The sequence below is a fragment of the Oryzias latipes genome, chromosome 16 (assembly GCF_053564925.1).
Source record: "Oryzias latipes strain Hd-rR chromosome 16, Olatipes_Hd-rR_3.1".
Classification (NCBI taxonomy): Eukaryota; Metazoa; Chordata; class Actinopteri; order Beloniformes; family Adrianichthyidae; genus Oryzias; species Oryzias latipes.
Genome location: NC_136252.1, coordinates 11055759 through 11069894, shown reverse-complemented (window position 1 = coordinate 11069894; position 14136 = coordinate 11055759). Strand labels below are relative to the sequence as shown.

Sequence of the window (14136 nt, the reverse complement as noted above, 5' to 3'; positions counted from 1 at the left end):
ACATCTTTCAGAAAAGCTCTGACTTTTTGGACAGTAGTGATAGAGAGTAGATGATGGTGGGGTATGTGGGAGTTGAACCTGCGGCACAGCTTGATATTACACGTATCTCTGCTGAGGAGACAACACCAAGCCTGGAGAAACTAACAGCATAATTACTCCTCTTATGGATCAAATTAAGCCTATTACCTATCTCCATATAAGGCATGCTGCTAGGAATTTGAGGCAGCAAAGACAAAAGGAAAATTGTCTGTTTGATGTTGATTAACTTGTGCTTTAAGCCATCAGAATCTTCCAGCATGGAGTCTTTAAGGGGGGTGCTATCAGTATGTGTGAACATGAACTGCTTTTTGAAAGTACAAAAAAATAAAATAAAACAGCAGAAAATAATAAAACACAAAGCTTTATCCCGCTCTCTGCTTTGGGAGACTGACCGGGTTCATGAGAACTGGTTTCGAATTATGAGGCCGAATGTATGAAGGTAAAAATGTGTCTAAATGGATGAGCTTGAATATAAAAAAAATATAAAAAAAATGCTAAAAATCAGCATCTGTGTGTAAAAATCTGCTGTAAAGTCTCACAAACAAAGTCAGAACTGAAAAATTCCCATTTGCATGTGTTCATTTAGAGTTACAAAGTGCAACCTCCGTGAAAACATCATTCTGTAAAAATGAATCTCAAAAATGAATAAATGTATACATTAATATTAGCTGGTAATGACGACTTGTCAGCATATTCATGCTACAATCAATGTTTTGTGAGAATTTCTATCTTTAATATATTTTATATAGTTTTTCACATTTTAAGGATATAATTCATAATAAAGGTGCTCAATAGTTCTAAAGATACTGAAGCTATTGTCACCAAACTTTCTGTACAGACTAATCATGACCCTATTGGCTTACTACAGCATAGATTATGTCAGCAAATTACTTTGTCAGCTTCAGTATCTTTATTGACCATTTTCTGAGCAAATTTGATTCTTATTTAAATTTTGAAATTTTAAAAAAGTCTTGAAAATAAACAAAGGGAATTTATGTAGATTTTATGTAGTTTATAGGCAATAATTGTGTAAACCCAACACAGGAGCCCGAGAGCCCCCCATCAGACAAAGACCCAGGAACAATCCCCCTCCAAACACCCACCACCATTGGCCCAGATGGAATGCCCTGACCACCCTAAACTGGTGCCCAGATGAGAGGCACGCCACTGGCCGCATTCATTATGATCCGCACATCGACGGAATGACAAATGCAAGAAATACTTATGAATTCCATGTATCACGCATGTATCGCCAAAGACCGAAATTCCATACGTGGAAAATCCGCAAAATGTACTTAGTGGCTCTGTGACATGGCCTTTACTGGTTTAGGTGTCATTTCGATACCTGGTTTAGATATCGAAATTCTAGCAATGTCAAAAAAACCATGATTTCGCAAGTACACTGCTACCATTTAATCATTTATGCGAATACAGTAAACCCTCGTTTTTGGCGGGGGTTAATTTCCAAAAAGAAGACGTGATAGGCAAAATCCGTGAAGTAGAAACCTTTATTTTTTTTAAACTATAATTATACAATTATGTTTCACAAATCAAAGTACTTTAGAAACCTTTTTTCAACTTCTGTACTGTACTGTCAAATAATAATTTGAATTATCAATGTAAACATAAGGATTCAAATCGCGGAGATTAGCCCCGCCCACCGCGACCCGAGTAATTGGATTAAACTGGAGAAAATTTAAAATGATTATGAGAAAAATACAAAGTACAGTCGGACAAATAGTGACTCAGGTGTATTTCACTGCTCTTCAGACTGAACTGCTGCATCCTGACTCCGCTCTGCAGTGTTTTCTTCTTTTGAAACCCGCAGTGCAGCTGTGTTTGTGCGGGAGAAGAACATAGTGATAGGCAGTTGTTGTCGCTCTTTTTTCTATCGGTTTTAGAGAAACTCGAAATTGCAAGAGAATTTGTTCTTACGTAATGTAAATTTGTTAAGCTGATTTACGTACGTGTACATATTAAACTGCAACGTTGTTGACGCACAGTTAGAGAAGAAGCCGAGTGACTTTTTAGCCAATCAGAATGCAGAACACAATGCATGATGTAAACCCGTGAAGTAGCAAAACCGTGAAAAGTAAACCGCGTTATAGCGAGGGATCACTGTAAAGACAAACCAAGTTACACGATAAGTCACTCACAAACATGGCGACAGATGTGAACAATACTTTGATTTACAGCAGATACATTCAAATTTCTGCCACAGAACTAGCACTCATCACCATCTAATAAAAGAGACGGTGGAGTCTTCTTCAGGCCATAGACCAGCAAGTTCCTCGCACATGGCAGCAGCTACAGATGAAGCTGTTTCTGGAAATCGTAGTTTGGTGATTTTACAGAGGAGCTGTGGATCCAACAATTCCACATGACTCGCTCATTTATTGATGACCTGTGTGATGCTGTGGAACCTCTGGTGGTGCCTGTTGTGCAGTGCCCAAGGCAGCCAGTTCCTATCAAGAAGCGCATTCCCATTGCATTTAATTGGAACAAAGTATTTTTTTTTTTGCAGTTTTGTGAAATTTGTATATTTCGATATGCCTTTAAAACAACTTTCTCCAAGTGCAAAAATGTTTATTCAATAAATATGAGTTTTATTTTTTCTTTCTCAAAATGTTTGTGTTTTCATCAGGCAAATTTATTATCACAAATCCAATTTGCATAATGCCATCGTCAATAGAAACGCAGCTTAGGACATCCACCATAAAGCGGTGTGCAACAAAACAAAGAGTCAGATTACTGAGACTCATCAACAAGTCTCAGTAGGGCCGCTGAAAAAAGCAGGTGGGCTAGAAGAATGAAAAAGGTTAATCATGCAGAGCAAGGTTACTTACACAGAAAAATTTGGTAAACAATTGAAGGAAGTTTCGAGATGGAGTATTTGCCAGAAGTTTTATCCTTGACAGAGGATCCAACAGGCCAAGCTTCAGCTAGGTTTTAGTCTAAAGAAACTGAGTTGATGCTTCACCTGTGCGATGCATCCTGAGATGCAGCATGTTGCTTTAATCTCCAACTAAGAAAGACAAATAATTTAAAGTAGATTAATGATGAAATAACAGCGTTGGTCTTTCCCTTAATATTTTATGATGATGGGTAAAAGAACAGTTTGACAGCTGTTAAAATTTATTTCTTCATACATATTTAGGCAAGCAATATGTAATTTCAGCAAAGGCTACAATGTCGTCACACAGAATAAATGTCACAGATGTACAGCATACACATATATTTGTGTGTGTGTGTGTGTGTGTGTGTATATATGTATATACACACAGTACAGACCAAATGTTTGGACACACCTTCTTACTCAAATGAACGGGAAGGTGTGTCCAAACTTTGTCAATCAAATATTGTCACCGCTCAACAAGATGCAGAGAATGAACAAAAGTCCAACAGAAATTAAATCAATATTTGGTGGGACCACACCTTGTTGTCAAAACAGCATCAATTCTTCTTGGTACACTTAAACATTTTTAAGGAATGTGGGTGATTGTTCCAAATGTTATGGAGAACAAACCACAGAGACCTTCTGTGGACAAAGGCTTGCCCTCATCCTTGCTTCTTCATATAATCCAAGACATTGTGATCATGGCTTTGTGGGGAGCCATATCATTACCTCTAGTACTTCATTAAGCTGAAGATAGTTCCTAATGATTTTGGTTGTTTGTTGTTGTTCTGCTCTAAAATAAATTTGGGGCCAATCATGTTCTTCTTCTTTCCTTTTGGCTTTTCCTTTGAAGGGTAGTTAATCAGCTTCCTCTATCTAACCCTGTCTTCTGCATCCTCTCCTCCAACACCAGGACCTGCTTCCTGTCTTTTCCTCAGTGCCACTGGCTCTAGGCCCAACAACATGGCTGCTCTAACCACGGTTTTCTACACCGTTCCTTTCATTTCAGCTGGAAGTGTTCTGTCACACATCACTCCTGACACTTTTCTCCACCCATTCCAACCTCCATGCACTCGCTTCTTCACTTTTTCTCTACACTGTCCTTTCCATTCTCCATTCTTCATCTCTCCTTCCTGTAACCTCTCTCTTCCACTTGGGTTCCTCTCATTCACACACTTTTTGTCTTACTGAGGCTAGCCTTCTTTCCTCTCCTTTCCAGGGAAAACCTCTACGTCTCTAGCTTATCCACCTGTTCCCTGCTCTCGCTAGAAAGCACAATACCATTTGCAAACATCATAGTCCTGGCTGATTCCTGTTTTACCTCATATGTCAGCCTGTCTATCACCACTGCAAACAGTAAGGGGTTTAGATCTAATCCCTGATGTAATCCCGCCTCCACCTTGAACTCCTCTGTCACCCCTATGGCACACCTCACCACTGTCTTACAGCCCTCATACATGTCCTGCACTGCTCTAACAAACTTCTCCATCAGACCTCCTCATACAATACCACAGTTCCTCTCTGAAAATATGTCATGGTGTGCACCCTGTCATAGGCTAAATTTGGGGCCAATCATACATCTACCCAAAAGTATTGCATGATGGGTAGATATCCACCTGTATTTTTCAGCATTAGGAATAATATTCATGCTGACCAAATCTTCATTTGGAGAAATGCAGCCTCAAACATGCAAGAAACCTCCAGGTTGACTGCAGACACTCACTATTGCACCACTCTCCAGCCTTTAAATGGCCAAACTGCCTTCTGCTGTAAATATTTCCAGTTTTGATTTATCAGCCCAGAGCACCTGCTGCCATCCTGTGGAGGATGATCTGAAAGAATGGGGTCTGGGAAGCCGCACTGAGGACTGTCTGATCTCTGTATGACCAGAGCAGGAGCTTGGGCTGCATAGAGTAAGAAAGGGCCAGTAAGTCGTCGCTGTTCCCGGTGCATGTTGGACTCTGGCAGGGCTGCCCTTTATCATCGAATCTGTTCATAGTCTTTATGGACAGAGTTTCAGGGCACAGCCAGGGATTGGAGGGTGTCCTGTTTGGAAACCACAGGATATCCTCCCTGGTCTTTGTAGATGATGTTGTCCTGTTGGTTACATTGAGCCAGGACTTCCAGCATAAATTGGGGCAGTTTGCAGCAAAGTGTGAAGTGGCTGGGATGATGGTTCTTGACTGGAGAAATATAGTTTGCCCTCTCTGGGTGGGTGGAGTGCTCCTGCCCCAAATGGAGGAGCTAAAGGATCTTCGGCTCTTGTTCATGAGTAAGGGAAGATCGGAATGTGAGATTGACAGCTGAATTGGTGCAGCGTTCGCTGTTATCCTGTTGCTGTACCTGTCCATTGTGGTGAAGAGAGAGCTGAGCCAGAAAGCAAAGCTCTCAATTTACCAGTCGAGCTTAGTTCCAATACTCACCTATCGTCATGAACTCTGGGTCACGACTGAAAGAACAAGGTCCAGAATACAAGCGGCTGAAATGAACTTTCTTCAGAGGATGTCTGGGCCCTCCCTTAGAGATTAGCTTGGTCACCCGGAGAGATCTTGGAATAGAGCTGCTGCTCTTCCACATCCAGAGGAACCAGTTGTGGTGGCTCGGACATTTAGTCCGGATGCCTCCTGGACACTTCCCTGGGGTCTCACTGGGTGGAGGCCCCTATGTGTGTCATTGACGAGCATTAGCATCTGTATGGTAGTATAAAACACCTTATTTTCACAATCCCAAAAAAATCCTGACTTTGGGCAAGTGTACCTTGAAGAACTGAACTGAGCTTCATTCATCTAACATTCACCAGTCACAATAACTCCAAGGAAAAACAAGTCACTAAACCAAACGAGCAACAATACAAATCCCTGATCACCAAATAAGCCCAACGAAGAAATAAAAATATAAAGAAATGAATACTTTTAATGATGTAGTCAGGCAGAGGAGTTGCTCTGATGATGACCTGAGGTCACACTTGTTTCTACACTACTTCTCAGTCCCTTCACAGTCGGCTGCTGTGGGCATTCAACACTGATGCTCATTTGAGGCCAAAAGGTAGAAACACAAAGTATTGGTTTGCTCATTTTGCATTTTGTCAAATGATTAAAACTAGTATTTTTTATATTTCTAAAAGCATTCTTTCTTTACATCATGATTCCACACCTGTTTAAAAAAATTATAGATAGATAGATAGATAGATAGATAGATAGATAGATAGATAGATAGATAGATAGATAGATAGATAGATAGATAGATAGATAGATAGATAGATAGATAGATAGATAGATAGATAGATAGATAGATAGATAGATAGATAGATAGATAGATAGATCGTGCCCTCATCAGTGCAAATCGATTGTCCTTGTTTTGAAGGTAAGGAGTACATGTATTTGACTGTCCTGTTGTAACAACACAATTGAATAATAATTATAAAATAATAAGAAGAATAATAGAACGAGGGTGACTGCAGTTCAGGCTTAGACATTGTGTTTGATGGGGAAAGCATTCACCCTCAGACGCCAGTGCATGGAAAGAGAGTCAGAGACAGAAGTGCAGCCGGATGACACCGTGAAGACAGCAGCTGCCTGGAAAAGACAAACAGACAGGACAGCAGATGTCAGTTAACCTCCAAGAACAGCCTGTTCCCATTGGCTGCTCATGGTCTGTGATGGATGCTGCCATGTCTTCAAGGGGCACAAGAAAAATGAGCCATTAGCCTCCTCTCTGGTATATAAACCAGCTTTGTCCTTTCAGCTGTGGGACATTCTGAATGTGAGGTTTTAATTTTTCTTTTTTTTTCTTTCTTTCTAATATTTTTTTTTGTAGATTAAGAAAAAACCCAGTGAAATCTTGGAAGTACATTAAGATAGAAGGCTCACACCTTTCACATTCATGTCAACGAAGAGAACAAGCTCAGAAATAGAAGACAACCATGAAAACGGTCTCCTCCGCAACACAAAATAAGTGGAAAAGGAACAAAATGCTGCTTGACAAACCTAAGGAGCAGGGCATTACTAAACTCTCTGGTTTCACTGCAGGTGAGCCAAGTAATGTAGAGGTAAAAGAATGGAAAGACCTGATGGAGAGGAGGACAAAAGAGGCTCCTCAAAGGTGTCAATTCAAAGGGAAGATTGTGTCCCTGCAATGATGTGTAGATCTGAAAGGCGTTCAGCTCAGGAGGCTTTTGGCCTGATTTCACCTGGATCTGGATTTTTTTATGACTTGTGTCAAACTGAGAGAGAAATGTATTCCTTTTTAAATTTCACTAGTCATGGGTTCCTGGGTTTCAGATCTGTAGGTGCCAGAGACCAAAAGACAGCTGTTAGTAAAGAGTAAAGAGTTAGTAAAGAGAGGCTCCTTTACCCCTTCTGTTATCCCAACTCTTTTCAATCTGCACAGATCCCAACATTAATACAAAAGATTCTAATCCATCCTATTTTCTGTGTTTTCACTGTTTCAACATTGAACAACTGTCAAGATTCTGATTCTAACAAAAGCTAATTTAGACTGTCACCCGTGTGGAGTTTGATAGATTATTCTGTTGTTTCGCTTCATTAGAAACATGATTCCTTACAAACTAATAAGATACAGCAGATCGTTCTAAATGGAAAGACATTTTGAAAAAAGTTTAAACCTTAATGTGAATGTAATCAATCTGTAACCAGTAGATCTTTGCATTTCCAGCAGAGGACAGCGTGTTTTTGTGAAGGGAACTACGATGCAGGCATCACAAAAATCAGAAAGTTACATTTAGTAGCATTTTGTATTTTGAATCCTTTTATTTACATCTTTTATGGTAGTTTGGATGTATTTATGAAATATAGAGTGGAACTGTAAGCAAACAAGATGATAAAAGGAACAAAAAAAGAGTAAACTTTTAAAATGCTTCTCCATAAATACAAATGTTCCTTCCTGCACTTCCTCTTTCTGGAAAATGCAGAAGCTCTGCGTGTCTCTGATCTGCAGCACTGATGCTCTTCCGTACTGCCATGCTGCTAACAATTTTTCTTGTAAAAAGCACAAGAATTTAATGAATTCTAAATAGGACACCATTAAGCCCATTGACCACTTTTGTATGTTATTTTAAAGAAGTGAATAGGCTTTAAATATGTTTTTGATTTCTCAAACATATCAAAATATAGAAAAACGAGAAATCTGTTGTGGTTCGACATGCTTTAGTTCAATTAAACAAAAACATTTTTAAAATTTACCAATTTTGCACACCGCTGCCAAAGTCCTTTTCCTTTCTTAAATGTGAAAAGTTGGCCTCATGACTCACAGCCTCACATCTCTGCCCACTTCTTTTCCACGTGGAGAAAAATAGATAAATTAATTAACAGTTTAGTTCAACTGTGTACTACTACTAAATATTTTATTATTAATAATATAAATATTGATGTTATATTGATATTAATATTTTACCAAAGAGGGAAAATGGTCTATTTGCTCATTGTCTTAATACATAAGGAGTTCAGCAGACGTTAGGTTGAAAACTCCAAAGTGCTCCAAAGGCCTGAGCTTCCTCAGCCGAGGAGCTTTTAGTAACATCAGCCGGCTGCTGAATGCAAAATGAATTCACTTTAACACTTTACTGCTGGTAACATGCTTTAATGAAGCTGCAGTGCCCTAAATTATATTTATTGTACTGTAATATACTGAACACACACACACACTCACTGAATATGACACTGACTCTCCAAACTCTACGAAACAGGGAATGCCATTTTTTATGAGGAAACTTGTTCTTTTTTTGGATGTTATTTTTTTGTTGGTTCTGGTAAAACCGACATGGCGCTTGTTTTACTGATAACATGTTCTGAGGTTTATGCAAGTACCACTGTTTTTGACATTCAGTCAGAATTCAAACAAAACTGCACTTCTGATCATATACATGTCCATTTTCATGAAGAGTCTGTACTGCTGTAGATATACTGTGTATTTTTTTTTCTTTAAATCACACGTATTGGGACGTAAAGCTTTTTAGCTACAGGTTTTACAAGAAGAGAGGATGGAGTAACATTGAAATGACTCCAGTGTATCTGAAACAACCCGGTTGAATTTGTTGTGTAATACTAATCAGTTGTGTTAATGAGTGTGTTCAAACATAAGAAAAACCTTTTTTTTTTGTAGCGAATCTATATTCCCGCCCCTATCTATGACCATGATCTGTGAACAAACACTGAAGATTGACCAGAATGAGACTTCTTAGGGAGAGAACTCAGTTACTACTCTCAAAGCCATGTCACACAGCTACTACCTTACATTTTACACACATTTATTTCGGTCTTCAGCGATACACACAAAATATACGTATACAGTAAGTCATATAGGTGTTTCTTGCGTTTGTTGATTACAGATTACATCTCTGGAAAAAATGTAATCTGAATGGCTTCTGGATGGCTTAACCCTTGTGCTATCTTACATGACCCCACCCTTACATTGACGTCTTCTCCCTATCATGACAAAGGTGGATAAAGGTGGAAAGATTTCATGTAATCCATGGACACCAGTGAAGATCACAAATCATTGAAGAAAAAGGTTCAGAGCACTGTCTAGTGGGTCTAGATAACCCAACTCCCAATGTTAAAGTGCCTAGGACAGCACAAGGGTTGCAGAGGTGGCCAGAAGTCTTGACTTCCTTTCAAAGTGTGCTGCCTGCAACGCCAAGACAAGTGAAAAATAAAAAGAAAGACAGACGATGGATCACCTACATTGTTAGTTCTCATGCTTGAGTTTTTTTTAAAGCTTTGATCCTTTAAACTTTAAACGTTTTCCATTAGTCTGTCAACACTTGCCTTGTTTGTGAAATAGATTTCAGAAAGTTGGCACCACCGTTTACTATGACTATTTTAAAGAACACAAAAAAATGAAGTGATAGGCATACGTATGCTCCAAAAGAAAATATCGCTTCTGTTCTCGTTGCTCATTAAAACGCACTCCACTCTGGCATGCTCACAAAAAAATGTTCCATGGAATGTAAACACCTAATCACTGCAGCGATTTACTATGTTGTTTCTAGTCGGACACAGAATCTGTCGATTGAGAAGAAACTGAATTTGAAACGGTGGCAAAAATTGTTCTTATATGATCTTGCATTAATTTGTCATCAGCTGATGACTGACACTCATTTTCACCTGCGGAGAAAATTGCTCATTTGAGCTAATCCCAGATCACTTGAAAAGCTGCTAGCAGTGCATGCTGGGAGTTGAACCAACAAACAAGCAGCTGAATATTTGCTTATGTGTTGCAGCAGAGGAATGATGACATTTTGATTGGATTAGGGATTAGAGGTCATGAGAAAGTATTTAAAGACTCCTGCTCAACTTTTGGCTAATCATTCCTCCGCAGGCGGGAGCTGTAGAAGTCGGCAGCGTCCTCAAATCAGCGCTGTCAGAGTGTTGTCTCCCATTTTTTCTGAAGGGGATTACTGGCTGGGTGGGTAAGGCTCTGTCACAGCAAAGTTTGTAGTAAGCTGACGACATGGAAAAAGTTAAATAAGGATTTTCATTTCCTGTTTCTTTATACACTGTAATGAAAACTGAGAGTGACAGTAGGACAGTGGTTACAACCTCAGCTGTGTTTTCTCAGTGTGGAATTCTGAAGTTTTCCCCACCAGCCACTAACAGGTGCAAAAATAACTGTCAGTGGTGTAGCCAGAAATGCTGCATGCATGATGCAAGCCAGGAACAGGGTGAAGTCAAGAAAAATACAAAATACAATTTTGTCCTTGCTGAAAATGTCTTTAGAATTTAAACGTTTCTTAGTTTGAATGTTTAAAATATTGTTATTTAAGTTGCAGCTTCCAGAGCCTTTCTCCAGTGCTAGAATAAGTAAGTTAACACATCTGCAGGCCAAACAAACTTGTTCTTTGACTAAAGAGATGGAGGACATCGGTGACAAATGTCTTGCATTAACTTTGTTGTTTCTGTTTCCCACTGAAGATGTGAAATAACCCAATAAATCAAGGACTCATTTGGTCATTAATCTCAATCCAGTTGACTAGTTCTTCAGAGCTAATGGGGTTTGGAATTTGCATGAGGCAAAGAGGATTGCTGTTCAGACAGAGAGCTTATTGTCAGTCTTGGTCATGGACATGGATTAATGGAAGTCAGCCCACAGAACTTCCACAATGCTTCAGCATTTTCAAATTTCCGCCTCTGATTCAAATGTGTGCAAAACAAAGATTTGCACAGTCCTTTTTTTTTGGCCTTCACAAAAAGCCAAACTTTGTTCGAAGAAAGGTTTACACTAGAAAGAAAGTTAGCAGATTCCCCCAAATGTAAATACCTGTTCGGCAAATGAAATTAATTTCAAACTTCTCCTTAAAGGGAAACATGTTTTCCAGCAATCCCTCCACCAGGATGTCAGTTTTGAGCTTTTTTTCTCTTTTTTTACAACATATCACTGCTCTCCTGATTTCCAGCTTTATGTTGTCAACTTAGCTTTCACATAATTTGAATAAGCTTCTTTCCATGTGAGCCCGTCTGCTGTGTCTCATGGAGACTAAAAGCAGCTTTAGGGGCTAAATATAACACTTTTCCACTGCAATAATTCTTTCAATTTTTATCAGCAAAAAAAGGTGCTCAAAACGCGGCATTTGTGTTTATTATTTAACATAAAAACTTACAGGACAAGTTACTTTATGTTTTTTGAGAGTGCAAACATGTGCAAGCACAGATATGCACACACATTTCAGTAACCTTTGACCCTTTCTGCAACAACTGCAGTCCTTAACTTATTCCCATTCAGGTGGGTTTCTGTTTATGACAGCCGATGAGGATGAGTGATGGAGAGGCTGTAATTTATAAAGCACAGCATCAGCTTCTCAATACACAGATTTGTCAACCATTGTGCCTTTGGGCAAAACACACTTTTGACATTTGTAAATCACTTTAGAAAAAAGCATCTGCTAAAAGCTGTGTAGTCTAAAGGTCAGCTGACCTTTTCCTCAGAGACAATTTGAAATTCTGTTTGGATTTAAAATTGGGATTCCTTTTATCAGAAGCTTTTGAACCAATCATGTTTCAAACAATCTCAGGAGTGAGAGGCACCAGAATGCTCAAAAACACCAAACGTGGACAAATGAAAGGTCAATACCAAGGTTGCAGCATCATGGAGAGGGCTTTTAGAATGAAGACCAGACCAGTTCATAACAACAGCGGTCAGGTTCACAATTACAGCATGGGTCATAGCAGGGGTGGGCTAACTTTTCCACTTGTGGGCCACAAAGGGTTCAAAAATTCTATGTATGGGCGGGACCAGGAGCGTTTTTGTAAATTCACTTTATAAGGAAAAAAAATGGACGAAAACATTTGGATTGAAAATGAATATTTATCTTAAAACCACACATTTTTTGACATTTCAAAACTGTGATTTTGTTCTCATTTGAGAGCCATTTGCACCATTTGATGTACCTCATGTAAAACGCAAACTTGCTGTGTTCATGTCGTGTATACATTACAATCCAACACCACATGGATGCACTAACATTTTCTGCACCTTAACAAACTTAACTCTATTTGTGGTACACCATCAATGGGGAGGCTTCAGAATTACAGGGAAAATCAGGATTATCTTTAAAATGTATTTCAGTTTGGCGGGCCAGATTAAGTAGTTTAACATAGAGGTGGTGTAGCACATGGCCCCCGGCTATAGTTTGCCCACCCTTGCACATAACTTTCTTCTTTGATGTGTCTAATTTTAAACTTCTTTGGTCTGTCTTTTATTGTGAGGCCCTTTGGTACTCTGAGGAGTTGTAAAGTGCTAAATGAATAAAGTTTCATTCATTCATCCATGATCCATTCAATAAAATAAACACTCTTAATGAAATAAAAAATAACCAAAAAAACTCATTGTGATCTTCAAAGAAAAAAGCCAGGGAATTTGATACTAACAGGCTACATTTCAAAAATATAACCAATAAATAGTCATCATAGTTCCTTGGAGACAGGGATGTACACAGGAATTTAGATGGGCAGGGGCTCCTGAATCTCAGCAAAATATTATAAACACTACCAAACAAAACGTGATTCTTGCTGACGTTATGGCGACACGTGTCTTGAATAAACTCCAAAGCCTCTCAACTTTCAAATTCATGCATGAAATACTGTTTACATCCAAAGTGATCGAGCTTTTTTGGGAAGTATTTGGGACACATTTCCCTCAGCTGCTCATGGTGCAGACAAGGCTGTTAAAATGCCAAAACTTGTAAATATAGTTTTTACCCGCTGTAATCATCCTAACACAAGATTGAATCTTTTGCAAAACTTAACAGTTTTAAAACATGTAAACATGACCTGAATTTGTTTCTGCATTTTTCTACATGAGCCAAACTACACCTCTAACAGTACTGACACAGGTTATTCTCCTTTGCTTTCTGCGCTGTTTTGAACTGGCTAATGTCTAAGTTTTCCTGTCTACAAGGTTCACAGACTAATATCCACAGTCTTCTGGATCATTTTCTATTCAGGGGTCTGAAACAGCTTTTCTCACTTTAGCGTGTTTCCTTTTGTTCATTACCAGCTGCCTTAGTTCAGGGTTTGTCCCAGCTGTATTTAGCTGAGATGTGTTCGTGTTTCTATGTAAAAAATCCAATCTTATTCCAGGCAACATCTCTTTTTGGAAACCCTGTTTTCGATCAATTACAATCCAGGTTCAGGATCTGTTCTGCTGAAGATTCAGAATCACATCCACCTGTACTTTGATTCTGGAGCTCTTTTGCTGCTCAGCGTCTCCTGAGATCTATTTTGGCCTTTGCCTGGTCTTCAATAATTGGACACTGCTTTGTTTTTGTAGGTTCTCCATCAACCTTAATACTTGGCAAAGATATCAAACATCTGATTTAAAATATCAACCGTGGATTTAGACTTTTTTCATATTTGTTTTCTTTCCGGCGGATTGATTTAGAATTTAAACCTTTAAAGGGCCTTTTTCATCCAAAATCAACTTTTGGAGCTTTTAAGTGTATTAAAATGTTGCTCACCAAAAAAAACCCCATTCATGCATTTCTGAGCATTCTTCTAATACCTGCTCTGTGAGCACCAGCCCCTCCCAACACATGGAAACAAGTGGGTCCTCACATTGTGATGTCACAAAGTGGGAACAGCCCTTTCCAGTGGGAGTCTTAACCGCCAGCTATGCCCCCAGGCTAACACACACACACACACACACACACACACACACTTTCTCCGTGGAGCTAGTGGTTATCGGCT

General features: G+C 39.1%; 1 protein-coding gene across 1 annotated transcript in view; it reads right to left on the bottom strand.

Moving 5' to 3' along the window:
- Window positions 1–3156: 3156 nt before the first annotated feature.
- tsnare1 (T-SNARE Domain Containing 1) overlaps window positions 3157–14136 on the bottom strand; it is a 182439-nt gene continuing 171459 nt past the window's right edge. The window contains exon 13 of the mRNA XM_011484938.3: window positions 3157–6510. The gene's annotated coding sequence lies outside the window, so the exon portion shown is untranslated. The remainder of the gene's footprint in view (window positions 6511–14136) is intronic.